This window comes from Amblyomma americanum, chromosome 9 (genome assembly GCF_052857255.1).
Source record: "Amblyomma americanum isolate KBUSLIRL-KWMA chromosome 9, ASM5285725v1, whole genome shotgun sequence".
In the NCBI taxonomy this organism is placed as follows: domain Eukaryota; kingdom Metazoa; phylum Arthropoda; class Arachnida; order Ixodida; family Ixodidae; genus Amblyomma; species Amblyomma americanum.
In genome coordinates this window covers 63,188,526-63,214,524 of record NC_135505.1, presented here as the reverse complement: position 1 = coordinate 63,214,524, position 25,999 = coordinate 63,188,526, and the positions used below count along the sequence as shown (strand labels likewise).

Below are 25,999 nucleotides of genomic sequence, written 5' to 3'. Positions count from 1 at the left end.
AGTGCCACCAAGTCTTAAACGTGTTGAATAAGCGGACGACGCTTCAGTCGATTGGAATGGACTTTGACTTCCTCTATGTTGCGTCGGACGAGCTCGACGGCTGCGTAAAAAGGCGCCCAAGGTAGATAAAAATGAAAAAGAGCAACGCCGGAAATTCTTCAAGCGCCAACCAATCGTTTAAAAAATGACATTTTGGCCACGGCTTAAGGGGGCCTTGTTCACAATAATTGTGAACAGGCCCCCGTAAGCCTTGCCGAAACGTCATTTTTTAAACGATTGGTCGGCAATTGAAGAGTTCCCGCCATGAACATACCTGAACAGAAGAGTTTCCGTAAAACCCTGGATTTCATCGAATAAGAGCAATGAACGCCACGAATAAAAACCAAATTACATCAATGCCCAAGTAGCTCCGAGAAAATTGCGCGTACGGACGCAGCGATAGCAAACCAGCACAGTGCCGGATGGGGCCACATTATGCCATTTAAATTTGACGCAAACTTTAAAACCACGCTGAAAATATGCAGAAATATTTCCGATCCTGTAAAAGAAAGGAAGGAGAATTGATACGGATGAAAATTGCGTATTAAAACTCGGAAAACAACATGACTTTCTTTGTTGTTGTGGACGAAATGTAGATATTCATTTTTAAAAATATAGCATTAAAGCTCCCGTATTTCAGTAAAGCCGGTGTCCTCGTCAGCAGCAGAGTCGTTCTGCTTGATCGAAAAATTCACGAAAAATCAGTAGAGAAGCAACCTTGGTAGCCCACCTAGGTCTGCTGATTTTATGACGATTCCACAACCTTTCCAAGAGAATTTAAGCCAACTACCGACCATGGAAAGTGGGAGTAAAATTAATGATTGTTTGTGCAATTGTTTCTCGGGAAGCGCAACCTGCGATGCTACTTTCTGCCGTCGTAGGGCCGTGGCGCTTTGCTTATATTTTGTGCCACTGCACCAGGAATGGTGTGAGGACCCCGAAAAGTATATGAATACTTCATACATGGACAAGTATTAACCCATTAAAGCTATTGCGCAAATCACGGAAGACGGAACTATCGGAGGTCTTTCGTGCGCACTCTGAACTAATGTCTGCAGAGATGCGCGATAGAACGCGTTTCTGTAAGCTTCGGCGCTGGCGCGGCGCAGTCAGCGAGCCTAGAACTTATTGCCGCTGTGTAGTCTACAGCGCTTTTGCCGTTCCAGGCTCCATCTTGCACTGACTGCGCAAGGGAAGTGCGTCGAGCTTACCAGTTTCTTTCATTAACCTAAACAAGCCGTGCTGCACAGAGGTCACCTGCACTGATGGCACGTGTATACGTTCGTAGGCGCTACGCTGGGCCCACCGTGCTCACCCGGGATCCCACACGCAGAACACTCGCCGGTACTGCGTGATATTACTCTCGGCGTGGTTGCGTGGGCTGCTGCCGACGTACTTCTGTCCTCCGGGGGCGTACTTGGGCAGGGCGCAAAATGGGTCCCGGCCGGTCTCGTCGTCGTACACCTGTTCCTGCGTTTGCCCCGCGTTCGGACGGGCACAATAAGGGAAAGTTGTCCTCAGTTCCGTCTTACGTAAACAGAATGTGTGAAGTGTTTCCATGTCTCAATCGCTGCAATGGCACACAGAAATCTTCCCGAAATCATGCAGAGTTCAAAATTTCCAGTGGAACTGATTCTTAAAGCACCCACTTTGAAAGGAGACATTTCTGCCCCAATTGTGCCCACTCGAAGAAACTTTCACAATGCTCCTTATGATTGGTATTTGCAGAATACAAGGCACCAACCACCGAGAACTCAACTGGCGAACTGTTAATGAATCCACCGCCTCGAGTGCTGTATTAGCTGCTTCGTTAAGCGCAGGTGGCGCATCTAAACGCGCCGACACCAAGGACAAGAGTATATGTATCAATACCTTTTCCTGACTCCTGGATCATTGGTTCAATATCACTGTGCAGGACGGACGCCGGTCCTAATTGTCGTCCGGCCTCTTTATTTAAGGGCGAACACTCTGGTTAAACGTTAGACGTGTTCCTGTTCCACAGTATTCGTGTGCTCCAATCCGAACGGCTCAACCAACAAGAGCAGCGAACCCCACTGTCTTAGTCTCACAACCGGCTGTATATTTGAGCGATGGCTTTACGAATGCGGTGGCCATGCGCAAGTTTCTGCTCAGTCTGGGATAGGGTAATGAGACTCTGGAGCATAAAGTTTAACAAAGAGGTGCACTGCTCGTAGCGCATTTACCAGGTGTTGTAATTTGGCTGTTTGTTTACGCTGTCCGTCATTTGCCTGGGCTGCATTCGCAGCTGCTGTGTTTCTATCAGCGCTCGTTTCAGATTCATATATCGGATTTAGACGAAATGTGGCAACAGTGAAGCGCCTCAGGGATTGACCTAGATGGAAAGAGCGATACACAATCGGCAAGTAACGAGATAAGGAAACTGGGACGCAGCCCACCCGCTCTTATTTATCGCCGCTCCTGCGCTGTGGGCGTCTTTCACAGCTGACTCGCAGGAATCCTCTTTTAAGACGAAGCGTTAATACTGTTCTCGTGATTTTTAACGGCAAAAGCGAAGGAATGGACCGTTATGTGCGGTCATCAAGAGTTGCTACACACATGTGCGAATAGGCCACCGCGGTGCCTCACTGGTTTTGGCGCGCGGCTGTTGACCCGAAATATGCGGGCTCCATCCCGGCTGCAGCGTGTAGAATTTCCATGAATGCGAAATTCTACAGCACTGTGCACTGCGCGATGTCAGTGCACAATAAAGAAGGTGTTCGAAATTTCGGAGCCCTCAATTGCGGCGTCCCTCATAGCCTGTGTCGCTTTGGGCCGTTTAAACCCACATAAACAATAAAACATGTGCGAACAGCATTTGCAGGAAGAATGTGACTACCAGTTCTCATGCGGTATGTTAAGCAAGTGTACGCACATTTCTTTTTTCATTTATTTTAAGCAGCCATGAGAGATTACGATGAAAACTCGATATTTTACACATCAACAGTATCACATAGGTAGTCATCTTCATAGTATTAGCCTACGTATACGGCCACTTCACAAAACCAAGTAAGTAAACTTATATTCCTTCTAATTTTGTCAGCACGTGAGGTACATTTAAACTAATAAATTAATCGTGCGAGAACCTTATCAGCGAAGAAAAGCTTATTCTCTTAAGCAAAACTTGCCAAATGTGTTCTTGCCGATCGATATGGATACTTCGCAGGGAATGACAAAAGACTGGCGATTGGACCAAAAATATTTATTACTTAGGCCAGCAGTGTCTAAAAAGCGCCAGTCATTTCCGGAAGCTTTTGACTGTTAGGATGCTTTTGACTGTTAGGTAATTAACTTAGCCTATGTTCATTTAAGACACAGCCATCTTTAATATACCTGCAATTAACACTGCCTTGGGAGGTCTCTGGCCATCTATCCCAGCACACTTCCCAGTAATATTCACCCAGCTGACCCATGACGCCACAGCTACGCCCGCTATACTTTGTAATACATTCCGTAACCCACAGACACCATTGGTTGCCTTGCCTTCGCATTACACGTATCGCGCATTCCCGTATCTTCATATCGTTATCACCTACGGTATCATTACATCAAGTGTGCTTCCGGATTAATTTTGCTCTCATTCTGTCTTTAACCTCAACTAGATAAATTTCCCTTCATATCTCCGGCCTGCGTTTTCTAAACTTAATTTAAAGCCTTCTTATTAACGCAGTAGTTTCCACATCACCGTTCGGGTGGAGCCACCTAAATTAGCCAGTTTGGATGCTGTCAGAGAACCTTCACTGTGGCAGCACTAGAGCCCCTTTTGCCGAATATAGTGCTGCCAGTACGGTTTCACTGTGCCCAACGTGGCGAGTGGTAGTGAAGTAAATTAGTAGCGAGAGCTTGCTCGGGAAGAGCAGCCTGGGTCTCACAAGCCCCACCAATGGCAGCACCTACCAATGCAGAGCAGCGGCGGATAGTTAAACCGCTGCACCTCTGCGCCAGGATTGGTATGCGGACACTGGCTACCTATGAATGTGATGTAGAGAATGAAGAATTTATGAGGAGTGTTATCGCGGCATACCCACAAGGCAGAGTTTAAATAAGATTTCGCCGATCTTTGTCTTAAGCCTGCTCGACATTGAAAACCGAGCCTCGAACTAGCTTCCAAGTGGTAGCGCTCCTAATTCGCATTAAGCCTAAACATGATAAATCGTCATAAAGTTTTGTTTTTTTTATCAGAGGATTCCTTAAAATGCTGTGTCCTGCTTACGGGGCGCGGTAACGGTGACGTGGTCGTGATCTCGGCTTCGGTCGGAATGGTAGTCGTCGTGGATGTTTCGGGGTGCTGGACTGAGGCGTTGACACTGCAAGGACAGGAACGGATTCAAGCCCATAGACGTGCACAATATTCTCTTGAGTGGCGCTAATTCGGCATTCATGAAGCAGTGCATGCATGTGGCGGGTTGATTCAGCGGCACCTATTTTCACAGGCCAAGTCAGCAATAATGGTCACGCCAAAGGATGCAAAGTATAGAGGCGACATCAGCGTCATCTATCGTAGTGCCAGCGAGCACAACATGAGAGACGGGGCAGTTCGGACACAGCCGAGTAATAGCAGGCTACTTAAGCTTGCCGTTGCGGAAATGCAGGAAGATATAAAGAGGTTGCATAATTTGTATACAAATCTGTACGTTGAACGAATGGTGGCAGATGGGGCACCCTGAGCGCCATCTTTACGGTTACTGGAATACTAAACAATGAGTGTCGTCAATAATTCCTAAAAATATGACCTCTTAGCATGCATGTTTTTTGGCGGGAGAAATGCTGGAAAGTCAATATGTTCAGCCCAAGACAAAGACGTAGGAAGAAGGCACGACGGAAACCAAGAGAATTTTAGCAACAAATTAGAAGTTATTTGTTATTTGGTGGATATTCATGGTGAAAAACAGTGCACACTAGACCGAACACTCACTGCTCCGTCTACCTCTCTACCCTTCACTCCCATCTTCTGCTCCTCTCTTGAAAGGTATTGTACTTATCGTATCTCTAGGCCCCTGTTTTATTTTTTGTTCAAGTTGTCGTAATGTGGGAATTTTTCATTGGTTCTTGGGATATAGTGCTTATCCTTGTGATTAAACCTTCAGTTACGTGTGAGCGCTGATGGTTTTTTTTCCTTTTTACATTTTCAGTTTAGTTCCCGCTGGTTTTTAGAATCATTTTGTGCTCCATGTAGGAGGCAATTCAGGTAGACGAGTTTTCTTTAAAATACAAATAAAGACACCAAAGCAAGAGCTAGCCTTAAGTTGCTGTGCCAACGTTTCGAGAAGAGAATTTGCCTTTCTCTGGGCGAAGACAAGCCCCAGACGAAGGCAAATCCTCTCATCGAAGCTTTAGAGAAAAAAACTCAGGCTGCCCTCTTTCTTGTTCAAGGAAATTTTTAGATACACGTGTTTTCACCTCTTACATTTTTCTCGCTTTCTTTCATCGCACTGACTGTCAAGATTTTAACTTAGCTATTGAACGAGCAATGCTAAATCATTTCTAGGAGACTCTGCTAGGGAGCTGTTTCCTAAGACTGAGTTTCTCAGCAGTGCGCTGTGCACAGAATTGTGTTAATCGAGTTTTGATCGCATTAAGAAGGCATGGGTACAAAGTACGAATAAAGTGATAATTTATTATCTTAAGACCAAGTAACGCACAATTCAGGATCATAAAAGTGATATGAAAAGAACTTGCTGCAGTCGCCGATGTGACAAGTATTTAGATATTTTACGCCCTGAGAATAAGATGTGCGAGTTGCCTGCTGTGAATAAAAGGCCCAAAAGTGGTGCAAATTGCACTTCACTTGCACAGTGAAAACAGGGCTCCTTTCAAAAAGCACAAAGAACAGAAATGTTAATGAGTATGATAGAAACCTAGGCAAGCAAAAACGAACTTATCGCAACATGGTGACGCAATGAAGATGGAAAGCAAAGAATGGGAATATGAAAAAGAAAAGGAAACGTTCAAGCAAGCGCTGGCTCCAATAGTGCCCAGGAAGGTTTCAGTGAAACAGCTGACGTCATGAAACAACCAGCTTTTTTCCCTGCACTTAATAGTTAAAAGATAGTCTCTAATACGGCAGTCTTTATGCCATGGGTATCATAAGAAAGGTCACGCTCAGCTTCCACCCTCGCCGTTCGATCACTTTCCTGAGTGGCACTCGCCGTAATAAGGGACGTACTACGTCCGCCGCTGTGGACGAAGGTGGCCCTGGTGAATACTCTCAAGGTGCGGTTACACCAAATGCAGCTTTCTCGGTCAAAAAGTTTTATGCTTAGAACCTTGTGAGTCGCTGTTACGGAAATGTTCAAGGTAATGGTCCTTTACTCTGATATGTAGCAAAATATTTCCTTTAAAGTGTTCCCAGCGATCGCCATCAAACAAATAAGACTGCCATAGAAAACCAATATGAAATGCCTTTCAAGAAAGAAAAAGCGCGACTAATGGACATTCAACACTGCCGCCGGTGATCTGTGGATATATAGGTTGTTACAGAGAAATCTTACATTATATGGAAAAATTGCGTTCATGAACGGTTTTCCGCTCAAACATGGTTTTGTCCAGAATTTCTGGGTATCATAAATACACCGAAAGCAGAAGATCGGACAGCCGTCAACACAGCTCAGTTGATAGAGCACTAGACGGGAAATTGTGAGGTCGTGGGTTCGGATCCCACGGATGGTATGTGGTTTTTTTTCTTTTGCTTCCTCATTAATTACCTTTACGGCGTAAACTAATTTCCCTATTGATCTCGAACTAATCAACACCGCAAATGAAAAACACTCTCATGCTCCGTGGTTTCGGTGGCGGTTGGCTTCCTATACCATAACGAGCACCTGTTCTTCCCTTCACTTGTCTGCTTAAGAGCTGCTAAGTTTTCTTCTCCTTTTGCTCTGCGTAGTATACGTCAATATGTTTTCCATTCTGTACAAGACACTCACTTTTTCATTCCCTGAATGCACACCGGCGAAGACGATGACGGGTTAATTTCAAAAATATTGTCACTTTGCGACTGCTGTAACCTGCTCGCAGAATCGCAAACTGATAGCCGCCAAAAGATTAAAAGCTCATTAGATGAACATGAGAAAGCACCCTCGCTTGCGCAAGCATCACGAGCCATTTCGAATGCACTGTGCTTGCTAAACTTTAACGCCGCAGAGCCGCACATTGCAACAGCCGGCTCGACTTTTTTGACGCATGTATAGAATAAAGTCACGGATGCTTGGCAATGCAGTAAACATTTAATTAAATTCGTACATTGCATAGTGCTGTGCTTACCGCAGCGAACCGCTGTGCACTGTTAAACCTGCAGTCGTGTCCACTGAAGCCAGGGGAGCGACAGAAGAGTAGCACAAATGCAATGAGTGTCGTGAGCTAACAAGGCCTTTGCCTTCTCACGCACTGCGTTCTGGTTGCGTGCATATTGTACGTTAATTAGTGCATAGAACATTTAAGCACGTTTCACTGTGCCATTAATCATGAGAAACCTCCACGCAGCAGATAAACGATCACACGTGGAGAACCAGCCGTGGCATTGTCCACAGCACTCATTCTCAATATATGCCGCAAGCTCGAAAGGCTTAAGGAGCAGTAATAGATACAGGATCTCTGCTTTCGTTATGCATAAAAAATAAAAGTAAAACACAACAAACCTGCCCTAGAAGCAGTTTTTTTGGTGAAACCACCCATTAAGCTCGGAGTGGTCTATCGCTCGCGGACCACAGTCCGTTGGTGGCATTCCTATCGGCCTTTTTCTTGTCCGCGACCAAACATCGGCGGGAGATTCACAAACTTTAGGAATATTGCAGGACACTGGTAATAGTACACAATTGTGAAGGAAGTCGACACTCATTAAAACCAAGTAAATCATACGAAATATTTTTAAATCACTTTTTTATATATCAACAAGTAATTGCATGCTGGTTTAGGGGGTAAACTTCTGAAATCGACTTGGGGTATTAGGGGCGCCATTGTGGAGGGCTCCGGATAAATTCGGCCTCCTGGGGTTCTTGAACATGCAGTGCTATTACACACTACAGGAACCTCGAGCATTTCGCCGCTACCGAAACAACCCCCGCGGCAAGGATCAAAGCCGCCTCTTTCGTGTTAGTAGCCGAGGAAATTGTAAGTGCATTCAGACTTTAGGGGAAAAAAAACGGCCCAGGGCGGAGCAAAGACAAATATAACCTCAAAACCCCTTTTACTCCACAAATTTGCACACGATACTCTTCTTGCTACAAATGCGCGCCGTGCGCAAACTCAACGGACTAACAGCTGGGAAAGAGACTAACGAGGTTTGAATCGAAGCATAGCATCACGCGAAAACCGCGCGAGTAGACCTCGACTACAATAGTACTCGATGTTTGAAGCGCAGGATGTCGTCTAAGGCCCGTCAGAGCCCCGCCGCTGCCCGTGACAAAGCGGATGAGTCTTTAGTGTCAGAAAAATCCTTCGTGCAACCGAAACTCCCGGCAGCTGTGCTACTGCTTAAACAAGTACTACGAGCTTCAATACGTGTCTAATGCGACTTGTAAAGTTCAGGATTAAGCAATTAAACGTAGAGTCTTATCGCTGACGCGTATTTACGGGCTGGTTTATGGTGTGTAAGTATCGGCGACAATTAGCGAAAGGATGAGCGGCAAGCAGTCAGTTCCCTGTCACCGCTGTCTGCCAGTAACAAAAACTAAGTGAACCGTGGCCTTCTATATTTGTTTTCAAAATGCTGTAATGAGCAGCTGCCAATTGCCAGAAATAGGCCACTTTATGTGCAAAAAACATGCACAAGGAAAGCAACTGTTGTGGTTGTTTGGTTGGAGGGGGTTCAACCTCCCAAAGCAACTCAGGCTATGAGAAACGCCGTAGTGAAGGGCTCCGGAAATCTTCGGCCACCCGGGGTTCTTTAACGTGCACCGACATCACACAATAGATGAGCCTCTAGAATTTCACCTCCATCGAAATTCAGCCGCTGCGGCCGGGGTCGAACCCGCATCTTTCGGGTCAGCAGACGCGCGCCATAACCATTGAGCCACCCACGGCCCTGATATGGTTGTGAATTACCGGCCGTAATATACACAGTTCAGCATTTCTTTTTTTGGCCAAAAACGCAATTTAGACTACTGTGCAGGCGCATTAAGGCTTACTGCAGCTTCTTGCGAAAGCATATGACATCAAAATTGCCATAAGTTTCTCTAAACAGCAACACGTTTGATAACAATCTGGGCAGAAAACGCAACCAATGTATCTGCTTCGCATATAAGGCATTGATTTTCTCCCTCAGGCTCTGTGCTGTGGTGTCCGAGTTATATCAGCGCTCGGTTCCCAATTTGAAGGTTGTCGGTGCGAATCCTGGTGTCTTTGTGTGTTTTATTTGTTTCTTTTATTGTCATTATATGCGCGAAATGCTGTCGGGAAATATCCCGCTGTAAATCATGCTTCGTTTCCATTGTTTCAATAAGCGTCTCTCCGGGGCACTAACTAATGCACCTTTGTAAGGGGACTAACAATTGCACCCTTTGCAGTGAGTCCTGAAAAGTAAAAATGCCAGTGGCTGGTCAGTTATGCCCCAAATGAGTTCCCTCTCACCCCGTGTTAGTCCTTTATTTCTAGGAGTGCATTTTTAAGTGGAAAGACAATAGCTTAGAAAGTAGACGGAAAACACAACCACATCGAGCCGGTGGTGTCCGACCTCATGACTTCCGCATGTCACCTACGGTGCTCCATCAATAAGCTACGGTGGCGGTTGACAAGTCTTCTACTTTGTACTGTATGTAATGGTATGTACAACCTTAACCTAAGACTCTTCAACAGGGCTACCATTGATAATAACGGCAGGCGTGAAATGCCCTCTCATGTCGCAAGTGCCACCTGCAACAAGACCAAATACCCAGTGCATCAGCCGCGCGCACTCACTTGTGTTACCTACGGCATCATGATTGCCAAACCGGAAACACCTCTGCAATAAGGCTAGAGAAATGAGGCTTAGATGGCAGGCTTATCTCCATGCGTATAGTAGAATGATTTTCGCACTGTTTCCGCCCTAACCGTTCGACCACGTTTTAAATGAATGGCGCTTATGATATTTTAGGAGACTGCTTAGCCACCGAATTGGTCGAATGTCGCGTTGTGAAACGCTGACATCTCAGCTTGCACAAAAGAAATACGCTCAAAAGTACAAAGCTCGTAGATTCGTAGATTGTCAGAGCAGCGTAGACGAAATTGAAATGTCATGGTTTCGGATTCCACTGCAGGCATCTGCTTCTCTTCTCATGCACTCTTTAATCAATTACCTCTCAGTGAATAACACATTGCACTTGCAATATTGTATTGATAAAAACCACAAACCAGTAATAAAAGCCGTTCTCATATGCTCTCCTCTGTTTCAGTAGCTGTTGGATTGCGCCATGTGTAGATTGTAACAAGCACCTCTTTTTCCTGCCCTTGTCAACTAAGCAAGAGTTTACAAATTTTTCAATATCTAACTACATTGTAAACGGGAACATTCAAACAATTTTTAGTTTAATACAATATCAAACAGTGAAATCTATATATCACGAAATATAAACAGCGAGGTTTGTTGAAAATCGGTCAGATGAGTAGTCTACTCCAGATCATTGTGAAGAAATGTGACCAAACATTATTTTGTTTGGCAGTGCTTATAACCGGTACAGTCTCACAGTTGGTGAAGACTTGTGAACAAAAAGCGAGGAACTAATGCTAAGTGTCCTGCGTTGAATATGCAAGCAAACTGGCTTTGTTTTGTGTGTTGAAATATATTGAGTTAATGGGAAATAATTCAAATAATCCCACCGTCGTCTGCATAATGAAATATGCAGCATCGAGAAGCTACTACAGATAAGTGAATAGCGTGCACGTTAAGGAGAAGATGGGAGAAGACTAAGCCCTGAGGGACACTACAAGTTTATACTACTCTGACACAGGAGTGGTTACCCACCTGAGCAACCAGTGACCTGTGATCCAACCAGGTTTTAGGATTGGTTCTAAATGTTCTTGAAACACTAAAGCATCCAGCTTTGTCAAGTGTTTCTCTTGATGTTATGGACTGCATTATACGTTTTGTTCATAAAGAGAAAAATAGTGCGTGTGAACTCGTTGTTTTCAAAAGATCACGATGAGAAAATTCCTACTGAGTCCGATTTCCTCTTCGCAGCATTGAAACGACACTGAATATGATGTTTTATGGTTTTGAAAATAAGTGGAATAATAAGTGAACAGTTTTTCAAGATTAGAATAATAGGCGAGATTAAAGTGAGCTTGAAGTTTAGAATCTTGCGACGGGATGATCCTTTATGTAATAATCTAACCAGTGAAATTTTTATTAGAACAGAAATGAAACAGTGGTATGTAAAACAATTGATCATCAGCAAACAGTACTGAGAGAAGTATAGTGCTAATCCGCAGCATTGCACGTGCAGAAATTTTACCATGAAGGAGGTATCATATGGCTCAACGGCAACGAAACCTGGCAATGCTGACCGCGAAAGTGGCCACGAAAATTAAAGACGAAGTTATCGTGGTATCAAAGAAACCCATATTTTGTTCCGAAGGTGCGGGAAAACGCACCCAGAACTTTCAGATGACGAGGCGAGCGCACAACCTGTAGGCCAAGATACTGCGGTGCTTCTATGCGAACAAAGATGAACCTTATGTACGCGTTGCCGTACGACTGTATACTAATGACTAGGCGTGTCTTTAGGAAGAGAAAAATAAAATCAAACAGAAATACCGAGAGAGGAGAACAAAATAATGTTTTCGCTTTCAAAGGCAGTAAGTATTCCTAAGGCACAGGGTCATCCGTTATTTCTTTTCATAGCCTTCACTTCAGAGCACCTTACGACTGGAGGTGAGCTGAAGCTGAAAATTGAATTATTCCTTCCCACGCACGTAGGACAACAATGCTGCGGCCTTGGAAAAACTGTCTGGGTAACCTGGATAGGAACCTTCTTTTTTTCCAAAGAGGTGTTTTCGAGTCCCATTGGAGGGTGCAGTTTTTCTCAGTTGGATTCCGTTGCTATGACGACAATACGACGCTCTAGTTGGCTTTCCTCCGGTCGCTATGAGAGGAATTGGCACTGTCGTCTGTATTGTTGGACAGGATATGGAAGTTTCCTACCCCTGACTTCATTCTGAGGCAAACAAATTTTACAGCGTGGCAAGTTTTGCGTTTCACAAGTGTCCATCTTGTCTGCCCGCATGTGCAACGCAAGCCTTATAATCAGCGTACCTTCTTGCAATGAGACAGTTAAGAGTGCAGCGTTCATCCCTGTGCGAGTGTTTCCGTTCATAATCTGAATGTGGTTTGCTATCAGTTGTGAATATGAATTTTTCAGTGTGCAATACTGTTCGATGTTTGCCGCATTTGTGATGGTCCGCTGGCAGCAAAGCAGCCAAAACGACATGCAGTGGCTGGTAAATAACATCGCGAAATCAATTAAAGCTGCCTTTCCTTGCCTGCCACAGAAGCCATTGCTCAAACACACTCGAGTGCAAGCCACTGACTGGGAAGGCGTGGAGTTCCAATATATCGGCAGCGTGATTGCGGAATTTCTTCGAGGAGGTCTACGCCACGGCTTCCGAGCGTTATTACTGAAATATTTTGGTTTCCACTCCACTTTAGGAAGCTTCAGATTGCAGAAGCGAAATTCGCGTGCGGAAATGTGGGCGAAGCCAATTAAAGCTAAAAAATTGGCTTCTCTCCTGAGCTGAGGGTCTACACGTGGAGTCGAAAGTATTGCCACTTTCTGGCATTGAAATAAACAGAGATGACGTAGTGTTGCGTTTGAGAGACGTGATAATTATGGACAAAGTTTTACCAAAGCGCAGTTTTCTTCACTGAAAAAAAAACTGTGGGAAATACTTTCGTCTTATATACTTTATTTAGTCATTGAGAGGGCAGATGAATGCTGCTCCTTGCTCAGCCGCTGGATTCTTCACTGTAAACTTTGGCATAGAGATAGTGTTTGCATGCAGATTCTGTATTATAGGGTTTCTGTGGGATACCTGAGCATTTTGGTGGGAACTGAACTGAATTCCGCATCATGTGCGGCAATGGCGGAATAAAATATGTGCTTTCGCGAAGGCTGCGCTGCAACGTCCACCTATAACACCTAGAGGTTAGGGAAGCGCTTTTTTCCTGGTATCGTCGTGTATGATGTGGAATTCCAGTTGAATATAACTTAATCAGGTTACTTACCGGACACTTTTGAGGTGAGTAACGCGCTACACACACACAAAAACGACCACAGGGACGGCGCACACAGGACGAGCGCGCAAACCCGTTGAACAGGAGCAAAATCAAAAGTACAACCTACTATAGCCCACATTGCTGCCTTGCTTACGCTTATTTCCAGTTCAACGGGCTTGGGCACTTGCTCTATGTCCGCCATTCCAGTTGTCGTTTTTGTCATTGTGTAGCACATTATGCACATCAAATGTACAACCAACTAGCCCACAGTGCTGCCTTACCGTACATCGATGCATTAAAAAAATTACCATCAAATGTCACATTTGTGTGAAATTTGAGGAGTCAGTGGTTCTTCCGAGAAAAGCATTCCTGTTCTCCATCTCGAGGAAATAGCAATCGGGAATTTGGCCCTGAGGCCAACAAAGCCACAGGACCGAGCATTGTGCTGTGTTTGTATCGCCAGCGGACAAATCTCCAGAAACTGTCGGCAACTCCGGCCCTCACAACAGTAGCAGGGCTATGTCTAAGATGAAGTGAAACCTGCGCCTTTTAGGGCTTTGACAATCCCGCTATAAGGCATGAAGATAAAATGTTCTTCGGATAATGGTAAAGTGATGAATCATTAAGACATGGTGCTAGTTTGACATGGGCCCAATTGCGCACAGTATGCAGGTGTTTGGATAAAGAACAGGATAAGGACCATGCTTTCTAGGCTACTCAAAGAAGTGTTACTAGTTCAGGTTCTTCAGTATGACACCTGTGATAAATAATTATAACAGGCCCATGCCTTCGGCACTTCACTGCAGAAGTAAATTCGATTCCAATATCTACTTACCTTCAGCGTCATTTCTGGCGCTGCTGTGTACATTGCAATAAATACAACCGTGAAATCTTGATTGTGTATAAAGAAAATTTTAACAAAAGTACAAAATTTTAAATCTGAGGTAGCGCCAAAACGGCGAAGGCATCTCGAATGAAAAAAAAAGGACATGGCTTTGCAACTACTAATATTTACTCCAAGAAGAGACCAGAAAGGTCCCCTTGAAAAATTACATTTCCATGTGGCACCTTTACTTCCTTTAGTCCTTTTCCTCATCGTGATTGCTTCCATTTTGTAGGGCGAGCTACACAACGCTACCCAGTCGAGCACTTCGCCGTGAGCCTGCGAGGCCAATAGTTCGCATGCGCGAAACCAGAGAGGAGCAGCACGTGCGCGGCGCATGACTTCATTTTCCTTCGCTTACGGAGCGCTTTGGCTGTCCATCGAATGAATGAATTGGTTTTTTTGGGGAAAGGAAATGGCGCAGTATCTGTCTCATATATCTTTGGACACCTGAACCATGCCGTAAGGGAAGGGATATAGCAGGGAGTGAAAGAAGAAAGGAAGAATAGGTGCCGTAGTGGAGGGCTCCGGTATAATTTCGACCACCTGGGGATCTTTAACGTGCACTGACATCGCACAGCACACGGGCGCCTTAGCGTTTTTCCTCCATAAAAACGCAGCCGCCGCGGTCGGGTTCGAACCCGGGAACTCCGGATCAGTAGTCGAGCGCCCTAACCACTGAGCCACCGCGGCGGGGATCGAGAATATGTGAGACAGGCGTAATTTCCTTTCCTTAAAACTAACATTCATTTCACATTCCTCCTCTTACGGCGCGGTTCGGGTGTCGGTCGCCAAGGTTGGCATCGCATGGATCACATATAGCGCTCCACTGAACGCATCAAAGTTCACCGGCGTTTCTTTTTAATTTTTTTAAATCGGTTTTTGGGGAAAGGAAATGGTGCCCCGCCGCGGTGGCTCAGTGGTTAGGGCGCTCGACTACTGATCCGGAGTTCACGGGTTCGAACCCGACCGCGGCAGCTGCGTTTTTATGGAGGAAAGACGCTAAGGCGCCCGTGTGCTGTGCGATGTCAGTGCACGTTAAAGATCCCCAGGTGGTCGAAATTATTCCGGAGCCCTCCACTACGGCACCTTCTTCTTCCTTTCTTCTTTCACTCCCTTCCTTATCCCTTCCCTTACGGCGCGGTTCAGGTGCCCAACGATATATGAGACAGATACTGCGCCATTTCCTTTCCCCAAAAAACCAATTGTTATTATTATAAGGAAATGGCGCAGTATCTGTCTCATATATATCGTTGGACACCTGAACCGCGCCGTAAGGGAAGGGATAAAGGAGGGAGTTAAAGAAAAAAGGAAGAAAGGGGCGCCGTAGTGGAGGGCTCCGGAATAATCTCGACCACCTGGGGATCTTTAACGTGCACTGACATCGCACAGCACACGGGCGCCTTAGCGTTTTTCCTCCATAAAAACGCAGCCGCCGCGGTCGGGTTCGAACCCGGGAGCTCCGGATCAGTAGTCGAGCGCCCTAACCACTGAGCCACCGCGGCGGGCCCGGCGTTTTATGAAAACTTGGTTTTGTGATAAAGGAAATGGCGCAGTATCTGTCTCGCGTATCGACGGACACCTGAACCGCGCCGTAAAGGAAAAATAAAGGAGTGAGTGAAAGAAGAATAAAAGTGGTGCCGTAGTGGAGGGCTCCGGAAAAATTTCGAGCACCGAGGGATCTTTAACGTGCACTGGTTTCACACTGCGCAAGGGCGCCTAGTGTTTTGCCTCCATTGAAACGCAGCCGCCACGGTCGGGTTCGAACCCGGGAACTCCGGATCAGCAGCCGAGCACTGTAACCACTGAGCCACCGCGGCAGACACCGCTTTCATGACCTACGCATGCGGTGCCACCGTGACCTCTGCTGAACATGTGTAAGTTCCTTTCCTTAAAAAAATGTTCATATCATTTTCCTACCCTTACGGCCGCGGTTCGGATGTCGGTGTCAACGGGGTATCAACACTGTGTAGGCAGCACTGAGACAATTGCGTGTTACTTTACCAGTCATCGGCCACTGTTTATCTACGTCGAAACAATTTAACAAATAAGCAATGTGTTTCACCGAATACTTCTTAAATGCATAACATTTTAGTCACAACAACATGCTCGATAACATGCATAACCACGGGGGAATTACAGCTCTCGCTACCTGTATCCTGGCATAGCTGAGCTAAGGCACCTTAATTTTTAATTTTCAACGTGTGTTTCCCGTTCTGTACAAATGCAGCTATCTGGACTAAAAATATTTTTGTAGGTTGAGCGGCAGTGCACTTCATTAATTCTGCGTTTGTCCTTGTCTGTTTACACTGCGTCAATCCATAATTATTAACCAAAAAGCCGAACCAAAACTTACAAATGTACGCAAACATAAAAAGAAATACAGCCGCAGTTGCCCAGTGGGTATTTTCATTTCGGCATTATTTGTGGCCACACACACACAGTTATTCTTTTCGAAGACAGCCTGCTTATACAGGGAAAATTTTGTGACAATTCTTTATACTATAGTCATAGTTGCAAAACCAAAGCGCTGACTTCTGGAAGCGGCCATCAAATGTAATATTGTTTTCAATTCAAGATTTCTTGCTTCAAACATATATAAGTGAAAATTTCTGATTTCTTTGTCGTAATGACCCCGAAGGCAAACCTGGTACTAACGCGATGCAGTGGAATAACGGCTCTTCTTGTAACACTCCCCAAGTTTTATGGCTCCTTCAACCAATGGTGCGAAGCTACCTTGTGGGTTTGCCGGTGGATGTCTTCGGCACAGGAGAATGCGTGGACCCGTACAAGCTCTGACCGAAGAGGAACGTGATGAAAAGGAGACTGCAAGGCAGCAGCAGCAGTACGATGAGAGCAGTGCACCAGGTGCATATGCTCAGGCAGCGCCAGCCACGTTCCGAGCCATGAAATGTGTGTTCGCCCGACTGCGCGAACAATTCGTTTCATGTATGTCAACCACTCCGGGGAAGACTAAGAAACAGTGAGACAGTATTCCTTATTAGCTGCTCTAATGTCAACTTTAAACACATGTTAAGAAGAAAGAAGTACATTTTGACAGACCCTGTTTTGTATGGCACCACCCGGAACGACTGCTCATTTGCATCAGGTCGGCCTTAGCGCGTCAAGCACTGTCGCAGTGTCTGTTAACTACCCACCGTGGTGACTACAACGTCATCGCCGCAGAATAATAGTGTCGCGCTGGCAGATTTCCTGGAAGACATTCTGTTCAAGGTTGCAAGTTATGTACGCACCTTCTGCATTTTCTGGCAAGCCGCCACAGTCAGGACGCTCACAGTGAGCGCTATACTGCGATTGTCCCGTGTTCCTCCCACAGAGAAGGAGTGCGGGCGGCATATACTGCACCGCACTCAGAGCAAAACTATTTCCTCTTTTGTGGCGGCAATGCGATGCCCTCACTTAAAATAACTGCAGCCAGATTAAAATCGGGTCAAAGTGTAGCCAACTGCTTAGTTCAAAGTTCTTCCAGCGTTTTAGATTGAAAATAGGCCGCCACCGTCTGGAAGACGTTGAAGTAACGAGCGTTAGCTGTTTGGTTTACTAGACAAAGAAAGCGAAGAAGAAGGCGTCATTTGTCCAGTTACACCCCCTGAAGATTCGTCCCAAACGGAACTTTCTTCGTTTGGGGAGGAAGGTGGGCCTAGAATTCGGCTTGCGGCAGGATATGGTAACTCATCAATTAGTAATTGCATGTATACAATGTTTCCCTGTTATTTTATTGTGGTTTTATTTTTATACTACAACCCATATGGTTTTATTTGCCTATCAAATTCGGTACACAACTGTCCCCAATTGGGTGCCTATTGTTGTCCGAGAATATGTACTGGAACGAATACACATAGACACATATAGCGGTCCCGTAAATGGACAGTTTCCGTCCTGTTTTAGAATATTTTTCGGTGAGGTGGGGAAGGAATGAAAGGGCACAACCAATTTTAATGGCCGCCATCTTGGATTTGAGAAACAGAAACTATGCCGCCATTTCGTCCTCTGACGTCATTCTCACATAGTTTCACCCCTATCCACCATATTGCACCGAGGCGTCATCCCTTGCACGCGGCATGTGGTTGGTTCTACAATGCTATTGTAGATGGCGCTACAATTCTCCATGCGACATATGGTATTTTCTAGTTGCTGCCACAGATGGCGCGGTGATTTCAGGGTGGCAGCAGACTCTACGAAATGTCGAAACTTGATTAGTAAGAGCTAACGCTTTTAAAAAGTGAGCATTTCCACAGTAAAGATTTCCTTACGCCCTTAGGTAGAGGCATAACGGCACAGCTGATTTTGCTGTATTTTTGCTTTTAGTTTTTCTCTACACTTCATCTAGTTGGTCTGGTACGCTTCATTAGAATTCAAAAAAAGATTTCAGACATTCATGTTTGTATAGCTGCTTAGCACCACTGGGAAGGAAGAGCCGAAGGTGCTGTTAGTATAAATATGCTCTAGAACTGGTAGCGCAAAAAAAGTCGGTGAGACATCATGCAATATTATTTTCTTTGCTGCCTGTCAACATGTTTTATTATACCACTGTGCGTGTATACAGCGCGAAACAGGCGGAAGAAAAATGCAGAAGTTGTTTGTCTTTGTCTGTTTCGGGCTATAGCACCCATAATTAACGATTATTACAAACTCGCCCAGCTATCCATCCTTCTTCACGTGTATTACTTACCTTTACAAAGACAGCAGCAGAGAATGTAAAAGTTGACCTTCGCGGTCTTGAATGCGAAGGTAAGCGTTAGTATATATACAAGTTTTTTCGCTGCAGAAAAAGTTCTTTTATTTTGAAACTATATTAGGATCTGCCCTATATGGAAACTTAGAATCGCGAAGCTAATATTGAGAAGGTGCGTTTTCTGATTAACGGCAAAGGAGTACTAGAAAGCTATAATGGCTTGCTGGTCACAAGAGAAAAGGCTGACAAAAGAGTGCATAGATGCTGCCATTGACTGTCTTCGAACAGGGTTCTTTAGCATCCCACACCTGTATAACATGTAAGCGCTCGATGTCTTGCAAGGAAAGGGTGAACTGGAGGGCGCCATGGAAGCAGAGACTGCAATGCTCTCGGCGGGAGATGTTAGCAAATCAGACTGTGAAGCTTTCTGACAGTGCGACGAGTTCAAAAAACTAAATTTCCCTAAAAATATATTCCTTCATTTCATCACGGTGTGTCGAGAGCACCCGGCGCCAACATCTAAATGTTCTGAAAAATTAAACCGCCCAACAGACTTTAAGGAGGAAAATTAGGAAATCGCGCAGTAATTAGCTTGCGCCGTGCGATAAGCCTAAAAACACCGGTGAAACACAATGAATGTTAGCACTGCCAGAAATCAACTTTTTGGTGTTTCCCGTAAAAATAACAGAGGCCAGATTTTCAGGTGCCAAACAGAGGAGACGAAAACAACCTTCCAAGTTCTCATTACCTGCCCATAATGCATAGCTCCAGATTTTACCTTTACAACTGCAATGTTATAAATTGATTTTGATGATAATAAAATATTGCCTTTCTTTTGGGATACGCAGCTAAGTCTATGCTTATTTAAAAATATCTGCTTCCAAGTAATTCCTTGTAAAAAGTGACATCTGTGTATTCTTTATAAGCACCGGACATTAACGCAGAGCGCAGTTAGCATTATTGCTGCAGTAAGTTAGGAAGCATTAAGTTTGCAATGCTTAAATATCTGCCGTTATGTTTAATGTGCCCATTTTAATAATTTATTTCGCCTGCTTGCCAGAATCGATACCTTGCTTGCTTTCGCTTAGTGACTTGAGATTCTGGCGTTCGTTGGGTACTACAGTGCCACAGTTAGCTTAAGAAGGTTGTCGCAGAGCTTCCGCCCTCACCGTTCGATTGCATTCCACGTCACACTCCCGATAATAGGGGACGTGCTACGTCCACCGCTATGGAAGAAGGTGGCGCTGGTGAACATTATCAAGCTTCGGTTACATGCAAATGAAAATACCCCCGAAAGCAAAACATTGGACGCCCGTCGCCTTAGCTGAGTTGGTAAAGCAGCGGACGCGAAATTCGGCGGTCGTCGTTTCGGATGCAACAGACGGCATCATTGTTTTTTCTTCTCGTTTTTAATTAATTGCTTTTAAGCGACAGATTAATCGCAGTATAATTCTCCCAGTGGATCACCAGCGCAAATTAAAAAAAAAAGAAATATTCCCCAAGCAACTTGGTTTCGGTGGTTATATGAGTAGCAAGTGAATGTTGTCGAGACCGGTAGGCAAGCTCTGCATTTTGGAAAAATCGTGGAAAGTGTAGTGTAATTGCCCCGAAGCCTCCGTCAGTTTTATCTATCGTTTCTTTCCGACCTCTTTACCGCCCTTGTATTCTGCGCCCGTTTTATTATGACACTGTAATGCTAAAATTGCGGTCGATTCTCAACTCTCTTCTTTGTGTAAATAACCGTGATGCGCTCCGTGCTACGTTCAGCAATTATGCTTGATTTCTTTATTAACTCTGATTGCAGCATTGTCCTCCTTGGAAGAAAAACTTTGGCCTGTGTGTGTGTGTGTGTGTGCGCGCGCGTGCGTACATGTGCGTGGAGACACTCCAGTGGATAGCTGTTAGGCGCCCGTCCCTGGCTTTCTCGTCGCCGACGGCGACCCGGTTGCGCTGGTCAACCTGGGTCGCATAAGCCTACGGGTGGCCCTATTTGAAACAGCCGCCTGCCAGTGCACACTAATTCATATGACTACTACAGCAGTGCCCCAGCAAAATATCCCTAAAACTAAACACCTAAACAGCTACCGCTGAACTTCGCCTTATACAGTCGCATCGGTCCTGTGAGTTTTTCATCCGCTAGGCGTAAAGTGTCCACCCTGCGGAACCACCCGTGAATGGGTCCACATCCGGGCACCAACCGGTGAAACCAGCTTCTCCACAAACCTGTTTACATCATTCAGCCAACCATCTCCTTCCTCCAGAAGCCTGCATCTCTGCGTGAGCGCGAGGGCTTCAGCCTCCGCAAGCACCCTCTCGTGAATACACTTCCGTGCATCCACTGGCAGAGAAATGATGTTTAATTTGCGCCGTTTGGCCAAATGCAAATTGCGTGCGCTAGGACATCGCTTTACACCCCGGTTCCGCTGTCAGGATGTGTTGTTCGCGGATCGTAGTTGTTCGGAAGGCCTTAATCCCTGGGACTCCACATACCATCCCTAGCGGACGGGCGCAGCGGTTAAGCGATGCGCCACTGCCCTACAGTGGCAGGTACTGGTATGGGTGTGGCTTGTCGGACCCAGGTTGCTTTCTTGAGCAACCTCCCGCGACGAATCATTAATGGAGCCGCCACCTGCCACGGTGTAGATTTATCCCACAACCCGGTGGGCAGGTGGGCAGCCTGCCGCAGTTCAGGATTGAGATAAACACACAGTGGTTAAATACCAGGTATGTGGCCACTAAAATGGCCAACGCCTGCACTAAAATGCGTCTGCCACATGCGAGTCTGCCCATACCCGCCTACATTCATATTCTATAATCACCACCATCCACCACTCTCCTGGCACCACGTGCCGCCCCCCCCCCCCCCCCCACGACGCATGCCGATCCTCCATCCGTTAGAACCCCACGGCGGAAGCAAATTCAGACTAAAGAGGAAGGCTACCGATATCAGAGCGAAATAAACAAAAAATGGTGCAGACGCAGATTGCCACGTCACATCGTATGATTGCATGCGAATCTTTTAGTGAGCTAAAATTTAGTGGCCATACCTCACAATTTGTCATTCCCATTCCCTTTTTGTTCACCTGAACCCTGCTTTGGGGCAGGCCGTCGACCTATATATATTGCCACTTGCATATTAGATGCTAGATATAGTGCCACGACTATGTCAGATGCGGTGCTCTTACCGCATGCGATGCTCCTACGCCTAGTCGATGTTTTATGCCGCCCACCGTGAACCGCTTTCCCTGGTCTATTTGGGCGGTGCTCTTACCGCATGCGATGCTCCTACGCCTAGTCGATGTTTTATGCCGCCCACCGTGAACCGCTTTCCCTGGTCTATTTGGGCGCAAACGCCCTTTCACTTGGTGGAGGTGTGGATCTGCTGACGTCCTGGAGCTCCGAAGCCGTACGATTCCGATAGCCACCAGGCCCGAAGATTCCGGCCTTAGGCCTGCCGCACTGCCGCCGACCGTCTCTGCGCTGGAGCTTTGCGCCAGCGCGATCCTGCTGTTCAGTGGACCCGGAGACCATGATGTCCAGGACTGGATGCCCTCGTACGAGCGGGTCAGTACCCATAACAAATGAGACGAGGTTCTCAAACTCAACAACGCCATCTTCTATCTCTCAAACGTTGCGAATCTGTGGAACCACAACCACGAGGCTGGCATCATATCGTGATCCCCCTTCAAGCGGGATTTCACCCACGTCTTCGGCCAGCCTGCGGTGCGCAAGCTGCGCGCTGAGCAACGCCTGCGTGCTCGGGCGCCGCTGGTTATGTTGAGGATGTGGTGCACCTGTGTAAGCGTGTGGGTGCTTCGATGCCAAAGCGCGCCAAGATCGATCACATCCTGGAGGGCATTGACGACGACACATTCCAGATGCTTCTGGCCAGAAATCCAGGAACCTTCTTCTACGGCATAGCTCAATGCTAGAACTACGACAAACTATGCAAGCGCAGTCTTCTCACCCGCTCTCCACTCTCGCAACGGGAGCCTCCAGCGGCTTTGCCGTCTGACTCCGACCACTCGCCACTGCTGCCCTATATCCAGCAGTTTGTTCGCCAAGAAGTTTCTCGTCAGCTCTCCCTCGTCCATCCGAGTCCTGACGCTGCCTCTCCTCTTGTGCCTTCGCTACAGCGCGTCATCCGCGAACAAGTCACCGAAGCTCTTCCTACTCAACCTGAAGTTCCCTCCACGCCTCCTTTGACGTACGCCGCCGCCGCGGAACATTATAGCCCCTCCACTCCTGTGGCGGCACCCTTGACGCACGCCGCCGTGTCTGCGTGGCCTCGGCCTGTGGCGTTTCCCCCAGCCAGCCTCTCCTGCACCCGGCACCAGTGCCGCCAGCGGCTCCGCATCATCCTCCCTCTTCGCCTCACTACAACCCTTATCGCACACCGGACAGTCATTCTATATGCTTTTCGTGTGGTTTGCCCGGACATGTTGCCCGCCTCTTTCGTCATCGCATGGTCGCCCCTCTAGCGCTTGCGCCTTCTGCCTACTCACCGCAGCTGCTCTGTTCTGCCCCACCTCAGGCAGCCTACGCAACCAACCAGCGCCCGTACATGACCCGATCTCCGTCTCGAAGTCGCCGCATATTGCCTCCTATGCGCCGTTTCCCTACATCCGCTGACTAGGGAAACTAAGTTCTGCAGTTCCAGAGGCAAGAACTGCGTGCTCTTTGAATAGTTCATGGCCTCATCTTTCTGCCACGAACATTCTAGTCGTTTCTGTCGAAGGTATATCTGTGTGCGCGCTTGTCGACACGGGTGCTGCTGTGTCAGTGATTGATGAGAGACTGTTGCCTTCGCTTACGAAAAGTGACGATGTCATTTTCTGGTTTGGCGCTTGGCACTGCAACGGAAGATAGGATCACACCTTTGGCAGCATCCACAGCGCGGGTTTCATTGCAGACATTTTGTAATGTCGAATCCTTGGTCCTGCCGTCTTGATCCCACTACGGGATTCTCAGGTGGGGCTTCCTGTCCAAAAATAACGCCGTGATCAATTGCGCCCGCGCTGAGGTAGGATTTTCTGCATTGTGTGACGAACTGGTCGACGACCTTGATTTCGTGTGTCCGCAGAAGCTCACCGTCACTGAAGACGTCGACGTCGCTCCGGAGGCTTCAGCGCTTGTATCCCTCTCGTGTCCTGCCACGCCCGCCGCCACCGTTCTATTTACGCCGTCTTCTTCCTTTGTCCACCGCAAAAACCTGCCGCTGCCGTCTGCTATTCTCAATATTCACGGAGGTATCACTTCCCTACACGTGTGCTAATTAACTGAACTGCTTTTGCAGCCCAGTGTGCCGCCCACGTCGTTTCTTGGACGCTACCACCTGGACGCTATCATCTGGAAGCCATCGCCTGGACGCCATATCACCGGTAGCAACACTCTGCCTGTAACCGCCTGTAATAGCGCATGCAGAACCACCGACGACCACATTTCGGCAGCAGTGCACTATCGCTTCACATGTGCTAATTGAACTGCTTAAGCCTGTAAGAAACTTTGATACTGCGCTTTCCTCCTGATAACTGTGCACTGCTGCCAAATGGTACAAGTATTTCTCTGGTTTTATTCATATTGTGATCTGTGAAACATTTGCCTGTATAAACGGTGCCGGGAGAGGGGCGTGAAACTGCCAAAGGAATTGAAGACTTTTGACCAGAACTGAGGGCATTACTTAGAAGTATAAAAGGTGATCTGAATGATGTGACGCGGCTGAAAGATAACATTGAGGAGCTGATAAAAGAAAATCCTGAGCTGAAAGTGGAAAATGCAAAGGTTTCGCGTAAGATTGAAGAGTCAGAGCAGTATCAGCGCTCAAACAATATTAAAATCAAAGGTCAACCTCTTGATAGTGAACGGATAACTGTGATTAAGAAAATTGGTGGGATAATTGAAGAAGAGATCACAGATGCTGACATTGATATCTGCCACAGGGTTCCAACTGGTCGGTACAACGAATCCACTATATTCTTCCGGTTTGTCGGTTGGGCCAAGAGGAACGCCGTGCTAAGCAAGTCCACAAAGGTTAGGATGAACGCTAAGTAATTTGGTTTTGAGGTATCGGACACTGTCTACGTTAACGAGCACCTTTCTAGACACGGAAAACAACTCCTGGTGCGGCCACAGCAAAAAAAGGAAGTGGAATAGAAGTTTGTTGGGACAAACGGTGGCAAGATCATCCCAAAACAGGAGGAGCAGTCAACGGTTCTCAAGATCACTAGCAAATAAGATCTCAACAAAATGACTGTCGGAGGAGATTTAATTGCTGAAACCAAGGCTCAAATCCAGATAGCCTAAGCACGCAAATGTTTGCTCACAACGGTTGCAACAACCATGTGTTACCACTTCGCGCACTTTTGCGTGCGCTTCCAGACACCCTTAGAGCGTGTGGCGGTAGCGGTCTCGGTCACAGAGGAGATGCCCTCGACTCAGCGTGGCAAGCCCAGCCGGAGACCAGCTACCAAGTGACAAGGGGGTTGGTCATTCAGTGCCCAGCTTTCGCCGGTCACTAGCCAGATAATGGGTCGGAACTAAAGGTTCTAAAAACAAAACAATATTTATACAGCAGAGAGACGACACAAAGTATTTCACTATCACTTGTATGAACAGATACGAAGTGATTTAAAATTACAATGCACTCGTGCAAAGTAACAATAGAGAGAGATAAATATTCAACAAAATCTTTGCACCTATAGTGCACTAACACAGAGAGACACAAATAATGAAAACGCAATTGGTTCACCGGGCACTGCGACAGCCCGACGACGTGAGGAGCACGACGGGACCGATCCGCAGGTTGGCGCACGTTGCCTCGCTTGTCTGTGGCTGGTCGAGTGGTGTTCTCCCGGGAGTCGAGCGGGTGCGCTTCTCGAAAGACTAAACGGCGGCTCGGCCTAACAGACAGTGGTTGCAGACCCTCATTTGTAGGCGCAGATCGTGTCTGTTTGTTCTTCGCGCCAAGGCAGGCGCGCACATACACGCAGCATCAACTGCGCAAGCTCTTCCTTCTCGCGCCGGGCGCGCAACCCCATTTGTCGAGCGCGGAAGCCACCTTCTAGAACAATCTAGGTCATTCGCGCCACGCGGAGTCATGGGCGGAAGAGCAAAGGGGAGAGAGTATCACTTCAGCCCGGACAAGGTTACCCCCTTTCCGTCGACAAGGAGCAGAAAC

General features: G+C 46.7%; 1 protein-coding gene and 1 long non-coding RNA gene across 2 annotated transcripts in view; both read right to left on the bottom strand.

Moving 5' to 3' along the window:
* Window positions 1-1,437, bottom strand: part of LOC144103388 (uncharacterized) — a 54,653-nt gene extending 53,216 nt beyond the window's left edge. The window contains exon 1 of the mRNA XM_077636120.1: window positions 1,355-1,437. The gene's annotated coding sequence lies outside the window, so the exon portion shown is untranslated. The remainder of the gene's footprint in view (window positions 1-1,354) is intronic.
* Window position 1,438: 1 nt separating this feature from the next.
* Window positions 1,439-17,023, bottom strand: LOC144103968 (uncharacterized). Its single transcript, XR_013308391.1, has 3 exons — window positions 16,863-17,023; window positions 4,271-4,364; window positions 1,439-1,509 (listed from the first exon to the last, which is right to left on the bottom strand). It is a non-coding gene; the product is annotated as an uncharacterized LOC144103968 (long non-coding RNA).
* Window positions 17,024-25,999: the final 8,976 nt, after the last annotated feature.